Source organism: Mytilus trossulus, chromosome 9, assembly GCF_036588685.1.
Source record: "Mytilus trossulus isolate FHL-02 chromosome 9, PNRI_Mtr1.1.1.hap1, whole genome shotgun sequence".
Lineage (NCBI taxonomy): Eukaryota > Metazoa > Mollusca > Bivalvia > Mytilida > Mytilidae > Mytilus > Mytilus trossulus.
In genome coordinates this window covers 10,708,974-10,732,458 of record NC_086381.1, presented here as the reverse complement: position 1 = coordinate 10,732,458, position 23,485 = coordinate 10,708,974, and positions in this window count along the sequence as shown.

The following is a 23,485-nucleotide window of genomic DNA, read 5'->3' as shown; positions in this document are numbered from 1 at the left end:
AGGTCATCTATGCCTGGGATAAGAAAATCCTTAGTTTTCCAAAAAATTCAAAGTTTTGTAAACAGTAAATTTATAAAAATGACTACATAATTGATATTCATGTCAACACCGAAGTGCTGACTACTGGGCTGGTGATACCCTCGGGGAAGAAACGTCCAACAGCAGAGGCATCGGCCCAGTGATATAAATAGTTATCAAAGGTACCAGGATAATAATTAAGTACGCCAGACGCGCGTTTCGTCTACATAAGACTCATCAGTGACGCTCATATCAAAATAGTTATAACCCAAACAAATACAAAGTTGAAGAGCATTGAGGCTCCAAAATTCAAAAAAGTTGTGCCAAATACGGCTAAGGTAATCTATGCCTGGGATAAGAAAATCCTTAGTTTTTCGAAAAATTCAAAGTTTTGTAAACAGTAAATTTATAAAAATGACTACATAATTGATATTCGTGTCAACACCGAAGTGCTGACTACTGGGCTGGTGATACCCTCGGGGAAGAAACGTCCACCAGCAGAGGCATCGGCCCAGTGGTATAAATAGTTATCAAAGGTACCAGGATTATAATTTAGTACGCCAGACGCGCGTTTCGTCTACATAAGACTCATCAGTGACGCTCATATCAAAATAGTTATAACCCAAACAAATACAAAGTTGAAGAGCATTTAGGATCCAAAATTCTAAAAAGTTGTGCCAAATACGGCTAGGGTAATCTTTACCTGGGATAAGAAAATCCTTAGTTTTTCGAAAAATTCAAAGTTTTGTAAACGGTTAATTTATAAAAATGACTACATCCCAAGGATATAGTATTTTAACATCATAAACAGTCAGAAAAGACATGGTTTTTTTTGGAAAAAAAAGTTTGTTTCCAGTTTTTGGAGAAAAAAATAATTTGTTTTTGATTCTGACACCCTCAGCTGCCACTATATGTAATGCTAAAATTGAAAGAAAAAAATGTTTTCGACTTGTCGCGAAAAAAATAGATTGTATTTCGCCGCAGGCGAAAAAAATAATCTGTCCAGAAAAAAAAAACATAGCCCCCCCCCCCCCCCCAGAAAATCAAATGGTTGCTGCCTTATCGCATCCCTACCCTATATCGCACTCCTACCCTTTATCACACCCCTACTTTTTTGCTCAAGAAAAAAATTCCTCAAAATAGGTCATTTTTTATAATGACGTCATTGTTTGGTATGTGACGTCACGATCGTCAAGTTTTCTATATTGTATGTGACGTCACGAACGTCAAGTTTTCATATTTTTGGCACACTAAATGCAACTATAAAAAGTACAAAACACACCAATAAATACAATAATAAACAAAATATTTTTTAAAAACAACAGCACGCAAATTGAAAGGTGCTTCGGATAAGTAATTGAGCAGTTCTTTTCAGGCCTTTGAAACAAGACAAAAGTTGAACTGAATTATTACAATATTGTTATGATAATCCTTACTTATGTTGGAAATAACTCAAAGATATTTCATCAGATTTATACAAATGATGGATAAACGTAGTCCGACTGACTCTTATATTAGTAATGTTGGTGTGTGGTCTGACGAAGGATAAAACTAATAAAATGAAACTTTTGTTTTTTGGGAGATTGTGTCGTGCAAATTCGACAACAATACATGAACGGTTAAATTTTCGTATGGGACAAATATAAACCGGTGAGTCCAGTCAAATATTATCGACTTACAAGACAATGTACTGTGGAGCAAAATTATATAACCGACTTTAGACTTATATGAAAACAAATGAAAACACTCAGTTGAACGGCGACCAAAATTTAGCAGTACTATAAAATACATACATACATAGTTTTTTTACATACATGTTTGACGGAGCATGGTTTGTTACGACTAGCGGTAACCTATCCATCTCTAAATTCAAAATTTATGACGCTTGTGAAATTAGGAGCCATAGCTATTCAAATGGGGTCTCATTGGGGGGTTCCGATCCTGGATCCCGCTTACTGTTTTGTCAGATTCCCGTATCCCGCTTACACTATGTACGTAAGCAATTCTCACTTTTTCGTCATTTCCCGGGTCCCGCAAGACCCCATTTCCCGTTTTCACGCCACAATAATTTGACTTTCACGTGTCACGCTTACCAAAAATCGACAGTCCCGCGTCACGCTTAGACCCCAATGAGACCCACTTCAAACAGGCAAATGCTCCTTGAGTAACTTATATAAAACGGATAGACTTATGCATTATATACTTTACTGTACATCTCCTTTACAAATTCGTACTGAAATGTTCAGCAAAATTGTTGATCTTCTTGACGTAGAAGATTCCGTTCGTTTCTTTAATCAAGATGATGACGAAATTAATAGTTCGTTACTTGGAAGTATTACTCATACCATTCAAACTATAAATGCTGATGTATGGAGCCTCTTGATGTGCCACATAGCAGATTATATGTATAAACTATATCAGGTCTTCAATTATGATCTTTATAGTCACATATTTGATCTTAACTAATGTTGTTCTTGTATGAAATTAGTGAATTAATACGTTTATTTTTTAGACTGTATTTCATATAATTATGTAACTACCTATGGACTTTTTTTCGTTTGGCACCATCTTACGGTGTTTATATTTCACAACTTGTTCTCTATGCCCGTGTCTGTTGTGACGTTTTTGATTTTAACGAACTTTCCTATGTATTACTGGTAAATTGTTAAACCAGGGATATCGTTACCTTAAATTACTTATATCTTTACTAAATTTTTCCATAGATATAAAGATTTGGTTTTGAAAATTGGTTGTACCTGTAGAAAACTTATTTCAAACGGTATAGCATATCCTCATGTTTACCGAAATGTTGTTAACCGTGCCCGAAAATTTAGAAATGATCCATGTAAACTTGTTGCTCCTTTAAATAAACTTATTCTAAAATGTTACCTATTCAACACAGTAATAAGATCATTGAATATTGTTTTTATTGGTATAAATATTGATTTTTTTATCAGTAGGTTAAAAGCTAACTAAATATTACTGGTATGTTATATACATATACATTTTCATGGATCTACAATCTGTCGATACCTGTAACTTGGCATTGCACAAGGTCATGTTTTTTTCTCTGGCTGTTTATGACGTCTATACACTAAATCCATTGTATGTTGGATGTGTACGGATTGAGTGTTTAATCTTAGAGGCATGATTTTTTTTTATTAGTTGTTAGTGGCTTTGAACTAGATGTCAGATAACTGAGAGTACTTTCAGATCTGTTCATTGTGTCTTTTTGTGTCTTTTTGTGTCGGGATGTATAAGTACCCAGCCACGTCCACTTGTATTTTTTGTTTATCTGATGAGTTAAGCCTTTTTCAACTGATTTGTATAGTTCGTTCTTATGTTGTACTGTTATACCACTGTCCCAGGTCAGGGGGAGGGTTGGGATCCCGCTAACATTTGTAACCCCGCCACATTATTTATATATGTGCCTGTCCCAAGTCAGGAGCCTGTAATTCAGTCGTTTGTTTATGTTTTCATATTTGTTTTTCGTTAATTTTTTTACATAAATAAGGCCTTAGTTTTCTCGTTTGAATTGTTTTACATTGTCTTATCGAGGCCTTTTATAGCTGACTATGCGGTATGGGCTTTGCCTATTTTTGAAGGCCGTACGATGACCTATAGTTGTTAATGTTTGTGTCATTTTGGTCTTTTGTGGATAGTTGTCTCATTGGCAATCATACCACATCTTTTTTTATATATTAGTCCAATGTTTCGTTGACGATTTTTTGTTTTCCTATGTAATATTTTGAAAACTTTGTTTTACATGTTTTCTTATTTCTTCATTACAGTAGTCTGACCTGGATCAAGAACTTCGCCTAGGCCTATGTGGGCGGGGAAAAACAGTAAGCATCTTACTTTTTGGCTTCTTCTCTATTGAACAAACAGTTCTCTGCTGGATACTTGTCTCATTGTCAACAATGCCACATCATCTTCTTATTGTAACAATTGATTTTCTCATTTAGACAAAAATGGAAGAGAAAGTCAATTATCCATCGCTATTATAAATTACAAACTAGTTGAGTCGGAACGACACGAATAGTCCAGCTCCCAAACAAAAGTTTTAGGTCAATAGGAGTTGAAAAGTCCTGTAATTGTGTTTTTATCAGGATATTTTTTTAAGTCCGAAATCCGTAGTTTCGGCACAACACAGTGGAGTGTTTACAAACATTAACTTGATCAATAACTCATCAAAGCAGAATCGCATAAATAAATTCAGCTCAATATTTGAAAAAAATCCATATACATGTAACTGTTATTTTTACGACATTTTTAAAGTCCAAAGCCCGTTATTTCGACTCAAATCAGCGAAATGGAAGTTAGCCTGATCAAAAACTCATCATTGTAGAATCGCATACATAAAATCAGCTCAATATGTGAATGCGTTTAAACAAAAGGTCTGTACAAGTGTTATTTTCATGAAATTTTCAAAATTCAAAAAAAGTAATTTTGGAAAAAAATATTACTCTAAACAAAGTAAACTCATCATTCGTATTCTTAAAGTCGAAAGCACGTAATTTCGTCAACAATAATCGAAACAGGACCAAACATAAATACGATCGGTAACTCAACATAGTAGACTCACATACGACAATTAAGCTCAATATATGAAGGCGAGTCCGTTATTTTCACAAAAGTCCATAATTACGGAAAGAATCAACAAAGCGGAATCAAATATAAACACGATCTGTAGCTCATCAAATAGTAGAATTACATACTGAATACCAGCTAAAGATGTGAAGGCGTTTTAAACAAAACAAAAAAATCGTATAACTGTTATTTTTAAGAAATTTTCTAATTCTGAACCCCGTGATTTACCAAAAATCAAGGGAGTAGAACGTACATCCGATGCCTGAAGGCGTTTAGAAAAAAATCAGTATAATTGTTCGTTGCGAAATGACGGATAAGAGTAACACTATATGGCCCGACTGAACTCAATAGTTTCAAAAATCATGGATGTATACAAACGTGGAAACATTAAGAGCAATATGATAAAAAGGTACATCAGAAGAATTGCGAAATGTATCTATAGATAGAAGAAACCCATGTGAAATGACTATAAGATCTAAATCGAACGATCGGAGTTTGCCGCAACATAACCTTTTGTAAATCCACAAATAAATATAGTTATCAGCTGAACTAAAACAAAATAGTAACACCACTTACAGCCAGATACCGATATTAACACTTAATAATGACCAGTTGTCTCATTGGCAATCATACCACATCTTCTTATTTTTATACATAAAATACTGTTTCGTTTAAAAGTACAAAAAAATATAAACTTACAATCATTGTATTCACCATTACTTTTGTTGACAAACACAACAATATACTCTAGCTCTCCGCCTAAACTGTTAAAAACAATACAGGAATAATTACCACTGTCGTTTGTTTTTATATTTGTTTTTTCAAAAATTGGATCAGATGATAAGATTACACTATCTTTTACCCAAGTTATATTTGTCTTAGGAGGATTGCTTTTTTCTAGACACTCCAATTTCATTTGATGACCTTCTTCTATATAACCAGCCGGGTATCTTAAAATCGATATCTTTGGTTTGTCTACAAGAAATATACATTGCATTAATAACAGAACCAGAAACATATATAATATAATACTGTAGTATGTGTATATGATAGTGCTAATATGTATCGCAACACAGATTCAATGTACGTTTGCGCCGAAAAAAACCCACTTAATTGAATTCTTTAAGCGTACGGTCATATAGCGACCATATAATATTAGCATGATCAACTATAACGTTCTTTAACAATATTGTATGACTTCTACTAAAAGTGAAACCTAAAAATGACGTTCAATTTGAACCTCTTTCGAAACCGCGCACCAGTTTCCTACTTTCCTTGTTGGGTAAAGTATAAAAAGTATAAAGTATTGCACAAAAAAATAAAGCCCCTTAAACAGTAGTTTGGTTTTACTAAAAGGGATAAAAAGCTGATACTTTTAAAATATTTTTGGGGTACTGAATGCGTAGAAAAGGGCCTACGGTTTGGTAGTCTTGTCATTTTGATGGTCTTGTAGGTGTGTATTTGTGTATGATGTGTATAATTTCGTTTTGTAAATTGAAAGCAGGACATTTACACTTAGCGGAGGAAGCAATTCAGTTTATAACGTCTCTGGCATATTACGCTTGTGGCGGCGTCAAAATATGTTTACAGACAACCTTGCAAGACATTTTCATTAACCCTAAAATATTTTTATAGAGAACCTTTAATCGTGTTAAAATCAGGTGTTCCATGCCAATTACAACTTTTAATTAAAAGTTCTTTTTATTGGTAAAATATTTAAAGCTGAAAAATATAATTCTCTTGTTTTTAACGCCTAAATGTTTTTTTCTGAAGGCATGGCAATTTACTTCAGACAATTCCGCAAGACATTGCAAACCTATTGTTTTGAATCAAAGATGTAGCTAAATTTAGTTGATAAACCTAATTTGCCCTTTGACATTTCATTTCATTATGTTATTTTTCAAATTCAGTGATACTGTTGGCTACCTCTACCCTTTTTTATTTGGAAAATAATCATAATTTTCATCAAATTGGGAAATTTAGAATATTAAAACCATGAATTTTACTAAAAGTTCAATTTACAGACCCCCTTTCAAGAGTCAAACCCTGCTTTGAAATAAGACCCCTTTTTGTCAGTGATGATACATAAATAAACCCTCAAATATGCATATGTACATATACTTTAACCTATAATGGTTTAATTTTTAAATTGTTATTTGGATGGAGAGTTGTCTCATTGGCACTCACACCACATCTTCCTATATCTATATAGTAATTTTAGGCATGACAAATGTATAAATGAGTGTTTTTCAGTTTGAATTCGTGCACAATTACTACTGAGACTGCACTGTTTGGGAAAAAAGTAGTGTTTTGGGGAATAATTTTAAGCCATTTTTTTCAAATTGGGATTCTTCTCCAGGGGAAAAAGCCTTTGTTATCCGTTCATTTAAGGCAAACAATATCACTGAAATTCTATGCAAATTGTAGATAAAGGCAGCCATGCAAATTAATACTTGATAAAAAGATGTCATAGAACACCCATGCAAACTTTCAAAGAGTTGCGTGAGAATTTAAAGAAATAAAACAATTTTAGTGTATTGAGTATGTTACCAGGGACACCGTTAAAACCTTGGTCACAACGAACCCACGGCACATCTATATGCAGCGCCACGACACGATCATTGGTCAAATCGTGGGTCATTTGTGATCATCGTACGACAGTCGCACTATATGTTTAGCATCGTGGCGCTGTCGTGTGTCGTGGGACGAAAATAGGACATGCACCTTTTTTTGCTCTACGATTTTTTGTCGTGTCACTGTCTGGTGGCTGTCGTGGTAGTGTCTTACCACAGTCGTGCGATAAACACATTTTTGTCGTGGACACCAACATAAACCATTTTAAATAAAGAAATATCGTACGATTGCTGCACGACTGTCGTACGACAATTCTACGACTGTCTCAAGACACTTGTGATACAGGCGCCTTGCCGGACTCCAGGAAGAGCAAAATATGGTCCTTTGAGCATTGATTCGAGCCCATGAATAGTATAGGAACCAGCGAAACGCCTGACGTTGGTGGGTTAGGCCATGGACCGAACGGCGCCTGGTGTTTGGGCAGTAATGTATACACTGAAGCAAAAGTTGGAGCGGGAATCTTCCTGTGATTTAGTTGGATTCATACGGATGGAGCCTGGTATGCTTCAAGACAGAAGCACGACAGTCTTACGAGAGTGGCATGATAGTGACACGACAGTAACACGCACATCCCATTACATGAAAACCTGAAAAATAGCCCCAAACAACTCACGATTGTCGTACGACTGTCGCCCGACCGACTTGCGACTGACATACGACAGTCAATTACAATTCTTTTTTCTCTGCCGTGTACCCATCGTGGACATGTCGTAGCTGATGTGACAGCTCGAAATATTTTTTTTGACGTTTTGCATCGTACAATCTGTTGTGACCGGGGCTTAGGAAACATTTTTCTGATAATCTGTTACTTCCAATACACCTAATCGCTATTTATTCCATTCCGGGAAAGTTCTAAAATTACACAACTTTTTCATCCAGTAGAAGCTATCTGGAACCCTGTTTAAACAATTCACCATGCATGATACTTTTTAATGAGACCTGTTTAAACTACCGTAAGTACTTCAAACGAAATATTTTTTTACTTCATTTTTAATTTCGAAAAAAGTGGATCATACTATATCAAAGTTTCTTGATGATCACTTTCTAAAGTTTTTCCTCCCTCAGCTCACTGCTGATGACCTCAATTTTCGGCCCGCGTGACCTAAACAGGAAGTTGTATAAATGACTGTTTTTCCAGGAATGGACTAAATAGCGATAAGGTGTATTTCTATATACATTGAATGTTTTATTCCCTATTTATCCGTGTGAACATATGAGAAAAATTCTTATTTACGGTTAAATTTTGACATATTCATTTCAGCATTTCTTAGAAAAAAATCCAGTCAAATATTATTTTATTATTGGATATACCTGGTACATGGGAAATAACTACCTCACATGTATTGAAAGTCATCGGAGCGTTTTAACATAGCAGTAAATTAAACAGTGATCAAGCATTTACGAAGAGATGATTTCAACGTGACGTGAAGTTGAAGTTGAAATCATCTCTTCGTAATACGGACGCCATCACGAGTTTGTTGACGCTAAAATTCCGTTTCATAAAACAATCGCACTTTGCGATGGTCGTACATTGCGTCTGAATCGCGAACGCTATTTACGTGTGGTTAAACCTGTCGCAAAGCAATCGTTAAATAAAAGATGGCCGTCGCCTTGCATACTTTCGGGTACAACCGACGCCGATTTTTTAGCCGACAAGAGGTTTTCAGGGAAGGATTGAAATCAGTGATAATTTAAATGATACATATATCATATCTCGCTACCGTCTTGGTAGACAGGGCATATTTGAGTTCGCATATTAAAGCTTTTACCACGCCTTAAAAGAACGACTTTGGCAAATTTCTCCAACTTTGACCTCCTTTCACCCTGACTTTCGAGTAAAATAAAAGAAAATTGCGTGCTGTGTAATTACAATTCATATGTATAACAAGTTATGTCAACAAAACAATCAGAAATATCTGGACCAAACCATTTGTTTGTGATATATGAACAAAATATCTAGACAATAAATTTTATACCAATGTTTACTGTTGACGCTACTAAAAGGTGTCTTCTGTCACGTCCGCGTTTTTGGCAGGGAGTGCTTGTTTGTCCAATTATAATAACTCCGGTTGATTTATTATATTTTTCTTATTTTGATTTCGAGGGGATTTGAAACTATCAAAATCTATCAGTAGCTGTTAATTAAAAAAAAAGCAGCACTCTTTTATGAAGATATGAGAAAGGTATATTTTAAATATAATAAAAATAAAATTTGTCAGATAATTTTATACTGCGCGGGATTCATTATTTAGGTTCCGACGTTTGATAATAATTTGCATGGCTTTTGTTGGTACATACTAACCAATATTTTAAGTCAACCAATTAATTTTTCTCTATAGGCCTTGTATGGCTAAATTGTCAAAACTTCGAAATCAATAGATGAAAAATAAACATAAAGTTGGAACTTGAACAATCAAATTTGGTCGTAAAGTTAAGAGTGCCTCTATCCACACTTAAATTCCGGGTATGCAACAACACAGTACCGTGCTAAATCCCATTAGAATTGTTCCACTAGTTATATAGAATAGAAATAGTTTTTACAAATGTTATTATTACTATGAAAATGAGTATGGTACGATAGTCAAAAAAGGAACAATTACCGAACATAACCTAAATACTGGTGCCTTACATTTTTAAACAATGAGACAAGAACGAGATAAAAAAATTAATAGAAAGCCATTTAGTTTAAATATATTTTATCTGCAAAATAGCGGCAAAATGGATATAGATATAAACAAAGAAAAAATATTTTAAAATGACGATAACCGAAATGGAATACATGTTATAAAAAAATCGGAACCTTTTCTCTCGCGATGTTATGCTGCTGTCAGCGTAAAAGTGTAATGTTAACTAAAAAAATAATCCATTTATCAGTAAAGCACAGAATTAAAAAAAAAAATCTTAGATGTTATATCTTGGTTTTCAAGATAAGCTTCTATCTAATTTCCATAACAATCCATGAAGGTTCACTTTGTCATGGCAAAAAATGTATTCCAATACTTTCTGTAAATGTGAACTGGTATATTCAAAGTCTATTCATCAAAAATATACTATCATGTATAAATGAAAAATAAAAAATCATATTTTCAAACATTTGCTTCAGATATTTTAAAAACTCATTCAAAAACTTTAGCAAAACTTTAACCCTAGACTGTATCTACTTGTTAATTGTTAAATTAAGTGTATTTACTAGTTAAACAAACTGAAAATGAAAAAAATATTTTCAAACATTCACTCTGGATACTGTCTTTTGGTCATAAATAACCTTCTGTCCAATTTCATGAAATAATATAAAGGGCTGACAAAGTTACTGGTGTCTCAAACAAACTTTTCACAAAAGTATGTACATGAATCTAAATGATGACCCCGACGCCGACGACGTAATTTATTATCGGTATGTCCTTCTTTATTAAGCTCGGCAAAAAGGGTGGAAATACAATGTACATGTAAAATGATAAGACTGGTCTGGATTGGAAAGAAAGAATTTAAAAATTCATCATTTTTTTAAATTGAATGTTTTGGATCGTTGTGTTACTGTAATGCTGACTTAAGAATGTAGGGACTCAAAAATGTAAAATCATAATCTTTCAGTCAGTTTAATTGAAGTCTGGAGCTGGCATGTCAGTTAACTGCTAATAGTCTGTTGTTATTTATGTATTATTGTCTTTTTGTTTATTTTCTTTGGTTACATCTTCTGACATCAGAGTTGGACTTCTCTTGAACTGAATTTTAATGTGCGTATTGTTATGCGTTTACTTTTCTACATTGGTTAGAGGTATAGGGGAGGGTTGAGATCTCACAAACATGTTTAACCCCGCCGCATTTTTGCGCCTGTCCCAAGTCAGGAGCCTCTGGCCTTTGTTAGTCTTGTATTATTTTAATTTTAGTTTCTTGTGTACAATTTGGAAATTAGTATGGCGTTCATTATCACTGATCTAGTGTATATTTGTTTAGGGACCAGCTGAAGGACGCCTCCGGGTGCGGGAATTTCTCGCTACATTGAAGACCTGTTGGTGACCTTCTGCTGTTGTTTTTTTATTTGGTCAGGTTGTTGTCTCTTTGACACATTCCCCATTTCCATTCTCAACTTTATAGTATACATATTTACAAAAGAGTTGTCGCATTGGTACTGATACCACATCTTCTTACAACTATTTTCCTGAAATGTAAGGTCACCACCAACAGCCAAGTAAAGCTCAAATGTTTCACGCCATTATTACAACAGCTCATTAGTCCCACAGCCCATTTTCCCCACTGCCCATTTGTCCGACAACCCAATATTCCAACACTTTTTTTTAGAAGGGTGATATAATAATAAGGTTAACATTGAGACATTACAATACAAGTATAATATAAGTATCATTATATCACCATTATATCACCATAGGTCTCAGAATCGGAGCTAAAACATGATAGAATTTTTTTTTATCGGTTTTGAAATCAAATAGTAGTATCAACCCTGTTCTTCACTAGTCAAAAGAACTTGCAATAAAATCATCATTTTCCCATAAAAGTAAAGTTTATAAAAAAAAATCGAAGATTTATCATGTTTATCTAACTTTTTAAAGTTCTGAAAAATGCAATCGTTATTGGAAGTGCTGTTTTACTTTCTCCATATTTCGTGGATTCGTATTCCCCAACATGATATTCATAAAATCGCACGCTTGGCGTATTTGTAGAAGCTTGAATTGCTCATCCTTTTGGAACACATATTTCGTCATATGTGTCATCTTATTTTCTTTGGACCTGGATTGTATTTGTGTTTTTGGTTTCAGTCTCATTTTGACTGACGTTGCATTAGTGCTAATTTCAGCGACAAAATTAATTTAAATAAAACTCAGGTAAGTGATATAAGGGGTAGAATTAAGTGTAGCGACCAAAGAGGGCGGGTAGTGTTATCCAATTCTGATATATTTATGTATGTAGTTAATATATGTGAAACATCACTCCCCTGATACACGAGATGGAGAAACCGAAGATATTAGCTTATAGACTAATGAAAAACTATAGATAAAAACAACAACCAAGAGGAGCGAACTAGAACAGCACAGAATGACAATGTACACACAAACGCCGAAATATAAAGATCAATAAAATATCAACACTTGTAAAACGAAAGAGGGACGAAGGTAAGGACTGAGCATGCAGTTGCAATAAGCATGTGTATAAACTCCAATATACTGAGACAAATATCCCGCATGAGAAGATGAATCGAAATCAAAACGGATAATTACAAATATTATAGAGTACGGAATAGGTCTTTTTAGAGAAAATTTACACATACACTGAAGACAGATGCATTGTCGGAATAATGAGCTGTCGGAATAACGGATGTCGGAATATTAGGCTGTCGGAGTAATGGGCTGTAGGAATAATAGAGTGACAAAGTAGTGGACTGTATGAATAATGGTTGTTGGACTAACGACATGTCACCTTATCATTGTGAAAATGGAACTTAAAAATTGTGAAAACATTATTCATGCGTTTGACAATTTTGTGTTTCCCAAAATAACTGTAACGATTAATTATTTCAGATCTCCGAATCTCGATAATCCGTTCGCATTATGCGGCTACATGTATAAAAAAACGAGATACCTATCTTGTGGTAACGACATTTAAAGTATACAGTCTGTGATGCACTGGTTGTCGTTTTTTCCTGTATATCATATCTATTGTTTGCTTATTTGTTGAAGGTCGTACGGTGATCTTACATTTACGTCATTTGGTCTAGAGTGGACAGTTTTCTCATTTGAAATTATACTGTATTTTCTTATTTTAACAAGAAGCGACAAGAAGAATTTTAGCGACAAGAAAAATTTTAGCGACAAGAAGAATTTTAGCGACACGAAAACTTAAAAAAAAAATTTTTTTTTATATACGGGCAGTAATAAAGTTATTTTCCTTCTTTTTTTTTTATTATATTGATAGATATTTCGCTGTCATATTATGCGTTTAATTTGTACATATACTTGTGTTTAAAAACTATTATATATTTATTTTATAATTTTTTTCATTGTCTAAAATATAATAAACTGACTGCATGCAAAGAGCTTTATTCGTGAACCAATGTCCAGAAAAGAAAATGTTAATAAAACGTGAATATTTAGTTTTGTGTATTGACTCATTAATCTCTTGAAACCATGAACAAAGCAATAACAGGATACATGAGTACATATCCTATTGAAATAGTTAACAAGCATGCGTAATGCTGAAATAACTAAGTTATACCAAAGAATTAAACGAATGTCTAATTTGATAACGTTAAATGTTATAAATATACTGCAATGTAATACCGCAGTCCCACTAGGCCACGATGCACTACGATCTGTGACAAAAATGCGATGAGGATCGTGGTATGATCGTGTAGACCGCAGTTAGGTCGTATAACGTTTGTGGTGAGGTCCTCAAGATCATGATCAGCGTGGCCAACTTTAAAAATATTCAAAACAATCGTGGTGCGGTCGTGGCAAAATCAGGACGTAGTAGAAGTGCAGTGAGAGCGCACTAAGATCTTATTAAGATCGCAAAGGTCGCTGTACCATCGTAGCGAGAGCGTGTTTCTATTAAGAGAGACTGCGCTACGACCTCACTGTGACCATCACGTTCTCATCATGACCCAACTACGCTTCCACCGCGACTATACCACGCTGTTACCTCAACTTGCAAAAGTTAAGACACGTACAGTACATGAAGGAATTTTTGTGCAGTTAAAAAATGTTGCCAATATATTTAAGCAGAGTTAAGAGAGTTAATCAGATCTTCACACACTTTTAGAGAATCGTGTAGCAGTCATGTGTCATCGTGTACGGTGGGGTAGAGATCGAAGAGTGGTCGAATGTGGTCGCGAAGGGATCGGGTATTGGTCGAATTGGTCTGAGATAAAAATGAAAATAAAAGTCGCAGTGATCTTAAAGCGATCGGGCATTTGTCGAGTTAATCTTCTGTGGCTGAGTTTTCTCTAATAAACTAAACTAAAATTACGTCGCCTGAATTACAATTTATGTATTTTTTTTGTAATTTATTTATATTTGCCGTTCGTTATAATTAACTTAAATATATGTTTATTCGGCATGCCATACTCGATAAAATTGCGGACGTGATAGAAAGCACTCTTTACCAAAACGTCAGCGAAGATTACATTTCACGGAGGTTACACTTGTTCATTTATCTAAGATATAACATAACTGAAGATAAAAGTTGTACTAAAATTAAATGCTGAGATCTTTTGGCTTGGGGATTTATTTCCAAAATGTGTGTTTGTTTAGAATAGACCATTCAACGGAGATGTGACAATAGACTTTCAACTTATCTACTATAGGACTTGCATGAGTATTATTATTTTACTTAGATTAGAAACAATTTTAGTGAGTTTACCTATTTGAAGGAACAATTATTACTATGGCATTCTTGGATTAAGACTCTTACTCTCCGTCGTTTACAAGCATATTTTTCTCCAACGATAGAGAGTGCGAAATCCTGGGATTCCCGTTTTAAAAATAAATAGCGATTGTATAGCGATCGAAAAATCTAACGATTCGTCAACGTTTGTTTTATGAAACACACGTAAACGTAATCGTTGTGTAGTCGTTAGTTACACGCTAAACTATACGTTAGTCGTTATTAGCGATTGCTTTATGAAACGGCAGCCTAGATATGTTTCTTACGTCGTAACTACAATCCCCTTCCCTTAAGCTTTCATAAATGTGACCTACCGAATAAGACAATTTACCGGATTTGTTATATCATAAGCAACACGACGGGACGGGTGCCACATGTGGAGCAGGATCTGCTTACTTTTCCGGAGCACATGAGATCAACCCTAGTTTTTGGTGCGGTTCGTGTTGTTTATTCTTTAGTTTTCTATGTTGTGTCATGTGTACTATTGATTGTCTGTTTGTCCGTTTCATTTTAAGTCATAGCGTTGTCAGTTTATTTTCGATTTATGAGTTTGACTGTCCCTCTGGTATCTTTCGTCCCTCTTTTATGAGGGGGAGGACAGGGGGTACCCTTCTCCCTTCTCCCACCCCTCTTCTCCTTTCTCCTACCCCCGTTCTCCTTTCTCCCATTAGAATAAAACATCTCCTTTTAAGATATTTTTTCTTGAAATATTAGATCATTTTTTAAAAGGAGAGATATTTTATTTTTTCTCCTTTCTCCAACTTTTTCTCCTTTCTCCTACCCCCTTTCTCCCTGTCTCCCTTACCCCTGTCCTCCCCCTCTTTTATGTTGTTTATATTTTGCTGTGAGAATGTCGTAGACAGATCCAGTAAGCTGTACATATTTGACATCACCAAACATTAAACTAAAGAACTTCTTTTTTAATAATGTGGATGAAAAGTTAGATAATTGCCATTTATACATGAAATGCTTTAAAAAAAATACACAAATGAACTGAGTCTGATGAGTTCTGAAGCAACTATTCTGACTAAAGGACCTGGTGGCATCATGGAGAAAAAATCTAAGAAGTTTTGGGAAATTTCGATTTGAACATATGAGAGGGGGCAAGGGGTTTAACTTTTATGCTATTATGTGGCAATTTTAATTCTTTGCTATCTGTTATATCTGCTGTTAGCTGTTATTGTCTTATTCTTTGTAAGCTGTTATTGGGCTTTTAGTTTTTTTGTTATCTGTTATTGTGACAATGTATAAAGGGAGCTCATGTAAAAAGATATAAACAATTCTCTAAAATTCCTTGCAAATTTGTGGAAAAATCCTTTTGAGATATTATCAGAAAACGGGAGAAAAAAAACACAATTTTTATTGAAAAAAACCCCATTACTCAGAAACTTAAAATCTAAAATTTATAAAAATTGAGCTCACGTCATTAAAACAATTTCCCAAGGTTTAATGCAAATTGGTTAAAGAGAGCTTGAGTTAATGTACGACATGTTGACGACGGAAGAACAACAGTCTACCATAATATGTCCCGTAAATAAGCGTATAAAGATATTATAGGATTAAACACATTTTTTCTAGAGGTTATTGATGTGTAAACCAGGGCGATTATCTCACAAACTCAATAAAAGTCCGAAGGACTTTTATGTTCGGACTTTTATGTCAAGTTTGTGAGTTAGAGACACGTTGGTACTCCACAGTATATTGTGCCTAATATAAAGCCTAAGGAGTTTTCTTCCAGTTCTTTAAGAAGATCTTCAACAAATATTTTATATAAGTGGGTTGATAGAATACCCCCTTGTCTAACTCCTGGTTGGATGTTAAAGCTGTCACTGAACTGCCATTTAACTTTGGAGGTGAGACCGCTGTAGAAGTCTTTAATTAGTAACCATATATCAGGGTGTGTTCCACGGTCGAGGAGCTTGTCAAGAAGAATGGTAGGTTGAACGACATCAAAAGCCGATTGGAAGTCGACAGTTGCTAGATATAAGGATAATGTACTGCTTATTTCACATTTACACTCAGAGATTATTAGACTTGCGAAGAGTGGCCAAAGACCTGCAGTAAATCCAAATTGTAAGTCAGTACCGGAGTTGATAAAGAGTTTGCCAAGAATGCAGAATTCGTGTAGTTTAGAGTTTACTGGAGTCACGGTGATGCCACGGTAACTATTAACCAGAGATGGATTTTTTTTCCTCAACAACAAACATAATTATGTAAAAATTGAACAAATTCTAATTTTTAATTAGTACACGAACTCTGAGAATGATTAAAATAATCAGTAAAGGATATCTCTGCTTCTACGTATAAATGTGGCATTCCAACAATGACATTACTATAAAGTAGGTTGGATATATTTAGGATCATTTAGAATATCTCGTCATACTGATTTTTCTAGATTGTTAAAGAAACGTAAATAGTGTAAGGGAGAGCTTAAGTTGCGTTAATTTCTCGAGAAACAGAAGAGAAATTTGTACAAAAGTGTTTAAATTTAATTTATTTATTTGTGTCTCCTTCTCGTCAATCTCAGTAAGATTTTTTGGGTTGTTTTCCCCACTATAAAAACAAAATGAATGACACGAGGGGATGTCAGTCTTATCAACCACATTGGGGATTGACAGCTTGAAACCGTCTTTCTCCAAAAATTATGTCAACCCGTTCCAAGGATACTCGTCCCAGACTGAATATCACTGTTTTTCCTTATAAAATATTACAATTATTATTGGGACAGTACTCCTTTGACTATTACAAATTAAAAGATTGCAAAGACAGTCTGTAGGAGGTTTTGTAAGGGGAAAATGAATTTTGTCCCGAAATGTTTTCGTGTGCCTTGAAACCCAACTTGTTGAAAAATTGTGAAAATTTCAAACAGTCGCATTCAATAAAATTTTGTGATTTTAAATCTTCAAACAAATTTTTGCAAGAATTTAACTACAACATTTTTTTCTGGCTAAATTTGAATGTTTCTTCTATGCCATTTAACAGTCAGGGGTATTTATAATGACATTATGTGCAAAAACACTCAATGATTTTTACATACTAGTGTTTTCGACCGTTTTTTAGGGTACCCCTAAACTGATCATATTCAATATACCCTAAACATAGTATGAAACGGTGAATGTCCTTAAGACTTTGGCAGATGATGCATGGACGCCTTTCTTTTCAATGATGTGAATATAAAAAAAATTTAAACGAGTGGAACATTTTGGTGTTACCAAGACCTACCACCTTAAGCACTATTTTTTTGTGTGGCAGTAGCAGTATCTAACGTTACGTCGCAACTTCCAAGCAAGAACCAAAGCTCATAAACTCGGCCGATTCGGACTCAACCCCTATGAATTTTACTTATCCTCTAAAGATCCGTAGGGGTCAGTAGCGAACCATATAAATTTGGAAAAGTTTAATAGGTATAGGGTACTGTTATTTAACATCTAAATGAAAATTGTAAATGTGCACACTATAAGTAAATATTTTGCAACAGAAATCTCTGGGGAGGATTGAGATCTCATAAACACGTATAACCCCGCCGCAATTTTGCTCCTGACTTGGCGCCTGTCCCAAGTCAGGAGCCTCTAACCTTTATTAATTTTGTATGATTTTTGGAAAATGACGCTTCGTGTCTTGTTCCGATACTATTGACCTGAACTTCCATTACATGCCTCTGCCTATCGCGCTTGGTTCGTGTTTACTTTCCATTACATTTCTCCGTCTACCGCGCTTGGTTTAGTATTTACTACTTTACATACAAACTGGAATCTGTTGTATTGGTTATCATTTTGTGTAGTAATCAACCGGGAAACAGTTTACATACCATTCGGTCCGTCTTATTACCAGAAAGATCGAAGTGTACCAGCCAATGTTGTTAGGATACTCATAAATCTATTTTTATACCTTTATTGATTATGTGAAGTAAGACTAAAACATTGTTAAAAGATTAAAGATATATAGTTAATCGGGGAAAACTTGATAGTCTTTTCGTTTTACAAACAACTGGGTTTTTTTTAAGAAAATATAATTTGCCTTGTTGGTCCATTTTCTACTGGTTATACGACGGATCGGTGTACCGGTAATCCGACTCAATCTTTGTTTAGGCCGGAGACCACAATTAATTCCTCTATCATTTCTTTGTAATATAAAAAAGAAGATGTGGTATGATTGCCAATGAGACAACTATCCACAAAAGACCAAAATGACACAAACATTAACAATTATAGGTCACCGTACGGCCTTCAACAATGAGCAAAGCCCATACCGCATATAGTCAGCTATAAAAGGCCCCGATAAGACAACGTAAAACAATTCAAGCAAGAAAACTAACGGCCTTATTTATGTAAAAAAATTAACGAAAAGCAAATATGTAACACATAAACAAACGACAACCACTGAATTACAGGCTCCTGACTTGGGACAGGCACATACATAAATAATGTGGCGGGGTTAAATATGTAAGCGGGATCACAACCCTCACCCTAACCTGGGACAGTGGTATAACAGTACAACAAAATCAGTTGAAAAAGGCTAAACTCATCAGATAGACAAAAAATAAAAGTGGAAGCGTTTTGTCCCATTAAACATTTTTGCCTCTTCTTTTTGTCTAATTTTTGGTGTGTGTAATGTACAGTACAAGTCCAAAAATATATGCAATTTTCAGAAAAATTGCATCATTACATCATACAAATTTTGCCAATACACATCCATTCCCCTATAGGCAAGTCAAGAGATGTTCCGAAAACTTTAAATATAACCATTTTGCACCCGGCCTAACCATTCTTTCCTTATTAAAATCAGTTAAAATATTACATCCAAAAGTTTATTTCAGCTCTCTTCTTTCATTTCCACCCCAGATAAGCTAAGAAATGAATGAGAAAGGGATAGAAAAAAATAAAGAAAATATACACTATAATTAAAGGGAACTATATTAATTGTGGTCTTGGGCCTTTACAATGCAACAGTAGAGTCTGTAACAGACTGTATCTGTATGACATGTGAATAAATTGTCGATACCGATGATGGCTTTAATACAACGGTTTGTGAAAGCGCCGCCGATTTATTGGCGGGGCGGCAGAACAGATTTTAAGCTCTATACTATTGATGCGTCAACAAAAATGTCGTCTAGCTGAGTCGGCGCGATCACTGTCTTACACAATTTGAATATTGTACGGTGTTTTACTTGGTGGAATGTCAATACACTCACAGTTAGAGTTATTCTTTACTTGCTTTTTCACAATAATTCTTGCGTGGTATTCTTTGAATTTCTCGGCAGTTATGGTTCTCCTCGGACATGCCTTTTAGAGAAATTCGTCTGGTTCAATAGCGTGAATCAGCTCCCTAACTACTTTGTACATAAATATAAACTTTGGCTTCAATGCCTTGTTCGTCCTTGTCTGGAGATCTTGTTGTAGTTCCAGTTTGGCAAACAATTTGTCAACTTATCCATCCTCTTTTTACTTGTAATCTCTGGTGATAAATTTTGCCGCTTGACATGTTTATTTTTGTTACCGGGTAGGGGTCACATAATATGGCTCCATATTGAATGATGAGATCAAGTCCTACAGGTCTAGTTCATTATCCAATCTGACACAAATTTCAATAACTGGAATGCCACCCAAGTTGAATATATGGTCACCCATTATAACAGCATAATTACTTGGACTTGTGTGTAAAACCATGATGGTTCAATGGCATAAACTTAAATGGAGACAGAAATTTGACATGAAGATTGTGGATTTATATAATTTAGTGTAAAATAACAAAAACTAGCTTACTATGATATATGGTTAAAGAATGAATATCAAATTATATATGGGTTATGGGCAGAGTTGTTATTAGGACCGTAACTACCTATGAAAAATGATTTTTTTTTTGAAGTAATAAAACGAAATATTAACAATATGTACAAGAAGAACTTGAATTTATAAACAACACAATTTTACAGTTTTAACAGTGTTATCATGATACGTGATATATCTCATATTCGGGATTTTTTATCGAAAATTAACCGTTTAGCATTTTTTTTTATTTCTTTTTTCCTGTGGCCGTCCGTCTGTTATTCAGTATTCGTAAAAGAACACATATGAAACTTTGCTTTCGACAATTTTGAATAAAGCTTAACTATTCACGTGTATTTAGGGCTCAATTAAGCAGAGGAAGTTCCCTTTGTATTGTGAAAGTTATGATATAGAAAATTCGTAACCGGCTGAATCACCTGTTGGGTCATTTGATCTCCCGATCGTACAAGAACATTATGGTCAATGCTTTAGTAGTTAAACACTCCCATTATTTGAAGCATGGACTTTCTGTACTAAGTATATATTAGTTTAGAAAGTCCTTGTTGTAGTTATATACATGTCTGTTCAGCTTTCAACAATATTGAAATTCAAGGTCCTCGATAAAAAAATATCTTGCGTTCTATGATTATGCTTTGTATGTGTTTTTAAGTTACTAGTTTGATTTCTAACAAAAATATCTTTAAATAGTTAAGGACCTGGTTATATAATATCAATATGGCAGAGAAGTGGTTTCAAGTTTCGTATAAAGGGACCTGGCTGACATTAAATAAAAAATCTTTAGTCTTTATTTAGTATGTACAAAAAAACCAGCCAGTAGTCATTGGATAGTGTAGATCATTTAAAAAGTCTTGACATATTTATCAGTACAAAAAACAGCTAGTAATCATAGGATATTGTAGATATTTCCATCATTCTTGACCTATTTATTTGTATAAAAACCAGCCAGTAGTCATTGGATACTGCAGATCATTCAGGTAGTTTTGTACTATTTATTTGTATAAAAAAACCCAGCCAGTAGTCATTGGATACTGTAGATAATTCAGGTAGTCTTTCAGACTCTTGACCTGTTCATTTGTATTTAAAAAAATAAATCAGTTGTCATCTTCACTTCACACACACCTATACGAATATCAATTATATGCTTACAAGACATGTTGCAATGTTAAACTTATTACTGTATGTGAAAATCAAGACTTGCATAAAAAATATCCCAATATTAGAGGCAGCGACGTCATTTTACAACTAATGTATTTGTTAATCAAACTGTGTCTTAACAATAATGGTAAGCTATACGATCATATACTATTAAAACTTGAATATTCACCACCCCACCAGTTTTTTCCGTCACCCTTTCTTGGGCCGAAGTACATCCCTTATCTCTAATTTTACTTCGTTGGTAAGTTTTAGAAAATTAAATCTATATAAAGAAATACTTACGAAGTATGTTTAATGTAACTAAAGTTTCAATGTTGTCTTTAAGCATTTCATGTGACACGCCACATGTCATGTTCGTCCAGTGATGTTTGTAATCTGGTACAAACTCTAAGGACAAATATGGCCACGTGCCAAACATGGTAACGTTTGATAACATGCTTTTCCAGTAAATACGACCTTGTGGTTTCCCGCCTATAACTTGACAAGTTACATTTAACACACGACCCTCAGTTCCGCTTACAATACCAGTGTTATTGCTGTTTAAAATTTCAATGTTTTTTGGAGCTTCTGAAAGAAATTGTATCAATATTCAAACCACATATACTGATCAAATGAAAAGCTCTCACATGTTCAACTTCATTGAAGGTTTAGTGAAGATAATCGGTACTGCATGTGTCATTATGTATTTCAAAAATAAAAAAAGTGAAAATACCTAAAGAATTTAAAGAAATATTTGTAATGGTATAGGTACATTTGTTTTACTGTAGCAAATAATTACAGAAAAAAACCGAAAGCCATATTTTTACAAACTGGTTAAAACTTTATGAACATATAAAATTAAGCCATTATCATGACTTCCAGGTATACAACAAAAACATGTGGAAGTGTATTACTGCGCATGGTTTTTCTTGCGTTGGTATTTACCCTAGCTTATATTATATAATTAGCAAAGTTTAAATCAACTTATGATCAAGAATGCCCAATTAGTTGAATTGTCCAAGAGCATCGAAATAACAACAGTAATTAGAGGGTAACCACACCGTGAAACAACAGCATAGTTGTTCCGTGTACTTTGCCATTGTTCTAATGCAACAATTTGTCAGCTACACTGAAATCTCATTAGACATTTTATAACATGAATGATATTAAATATGAAACTTCTAAGTAACACACCTTTCATCTGAAGATTAATATCTACCGTCATAATTTCTCTGTCTACTATGATACATCTGTATATTCCCTTGTCTTGTCTTGTAAAGTTGAGAATTTTAAGATGATATTCTCCATTATTACTTTTTCCAATAATTTCTATTCTGTTTTTGTAATTTGGATTGACATCAACACCATACGTTAACGTCACTTCAGAAGCATTATTTTTCAGTACGTACGACCAGAACATCGTTGAATTGTTTTCAGTAACTGTTGTGTTACATTTCAGTACTATATTTTCTTCTGGTTTGACATAAACGACACCAGTTTCTAATGGATTAAGATTTAAATTTAATATGTAAAAAAATAATGCATTCTTTACATATACCTGTTCCCAGTTTTGTGATAAAGATACGAATAATACAATTCACAGTCTATGGAAAAGGCGAATCGATACAAACGTTTCTTATATGAAGTAGCGATATTGTCTTTCATCATATACTTATAGAAAATAATGGTTTAATTGGACCCTATAATAAAACTAATTTGTAATACATATATTTACTCATTAAATTTGAAGAATTGCTTTAGGCGTATGATATGACTTGTGTTATCAACTGCTTCCGGTTTATATCAACTGTTTCCGTTTTATGTAAACTGCTTCCGGCTTTTATCGCATGCTTATTTGTATCATTATCGTACATTTCGACTTCATTTGACAAATTCCAAAAAATAAATCTCAATGGGACGTTTTC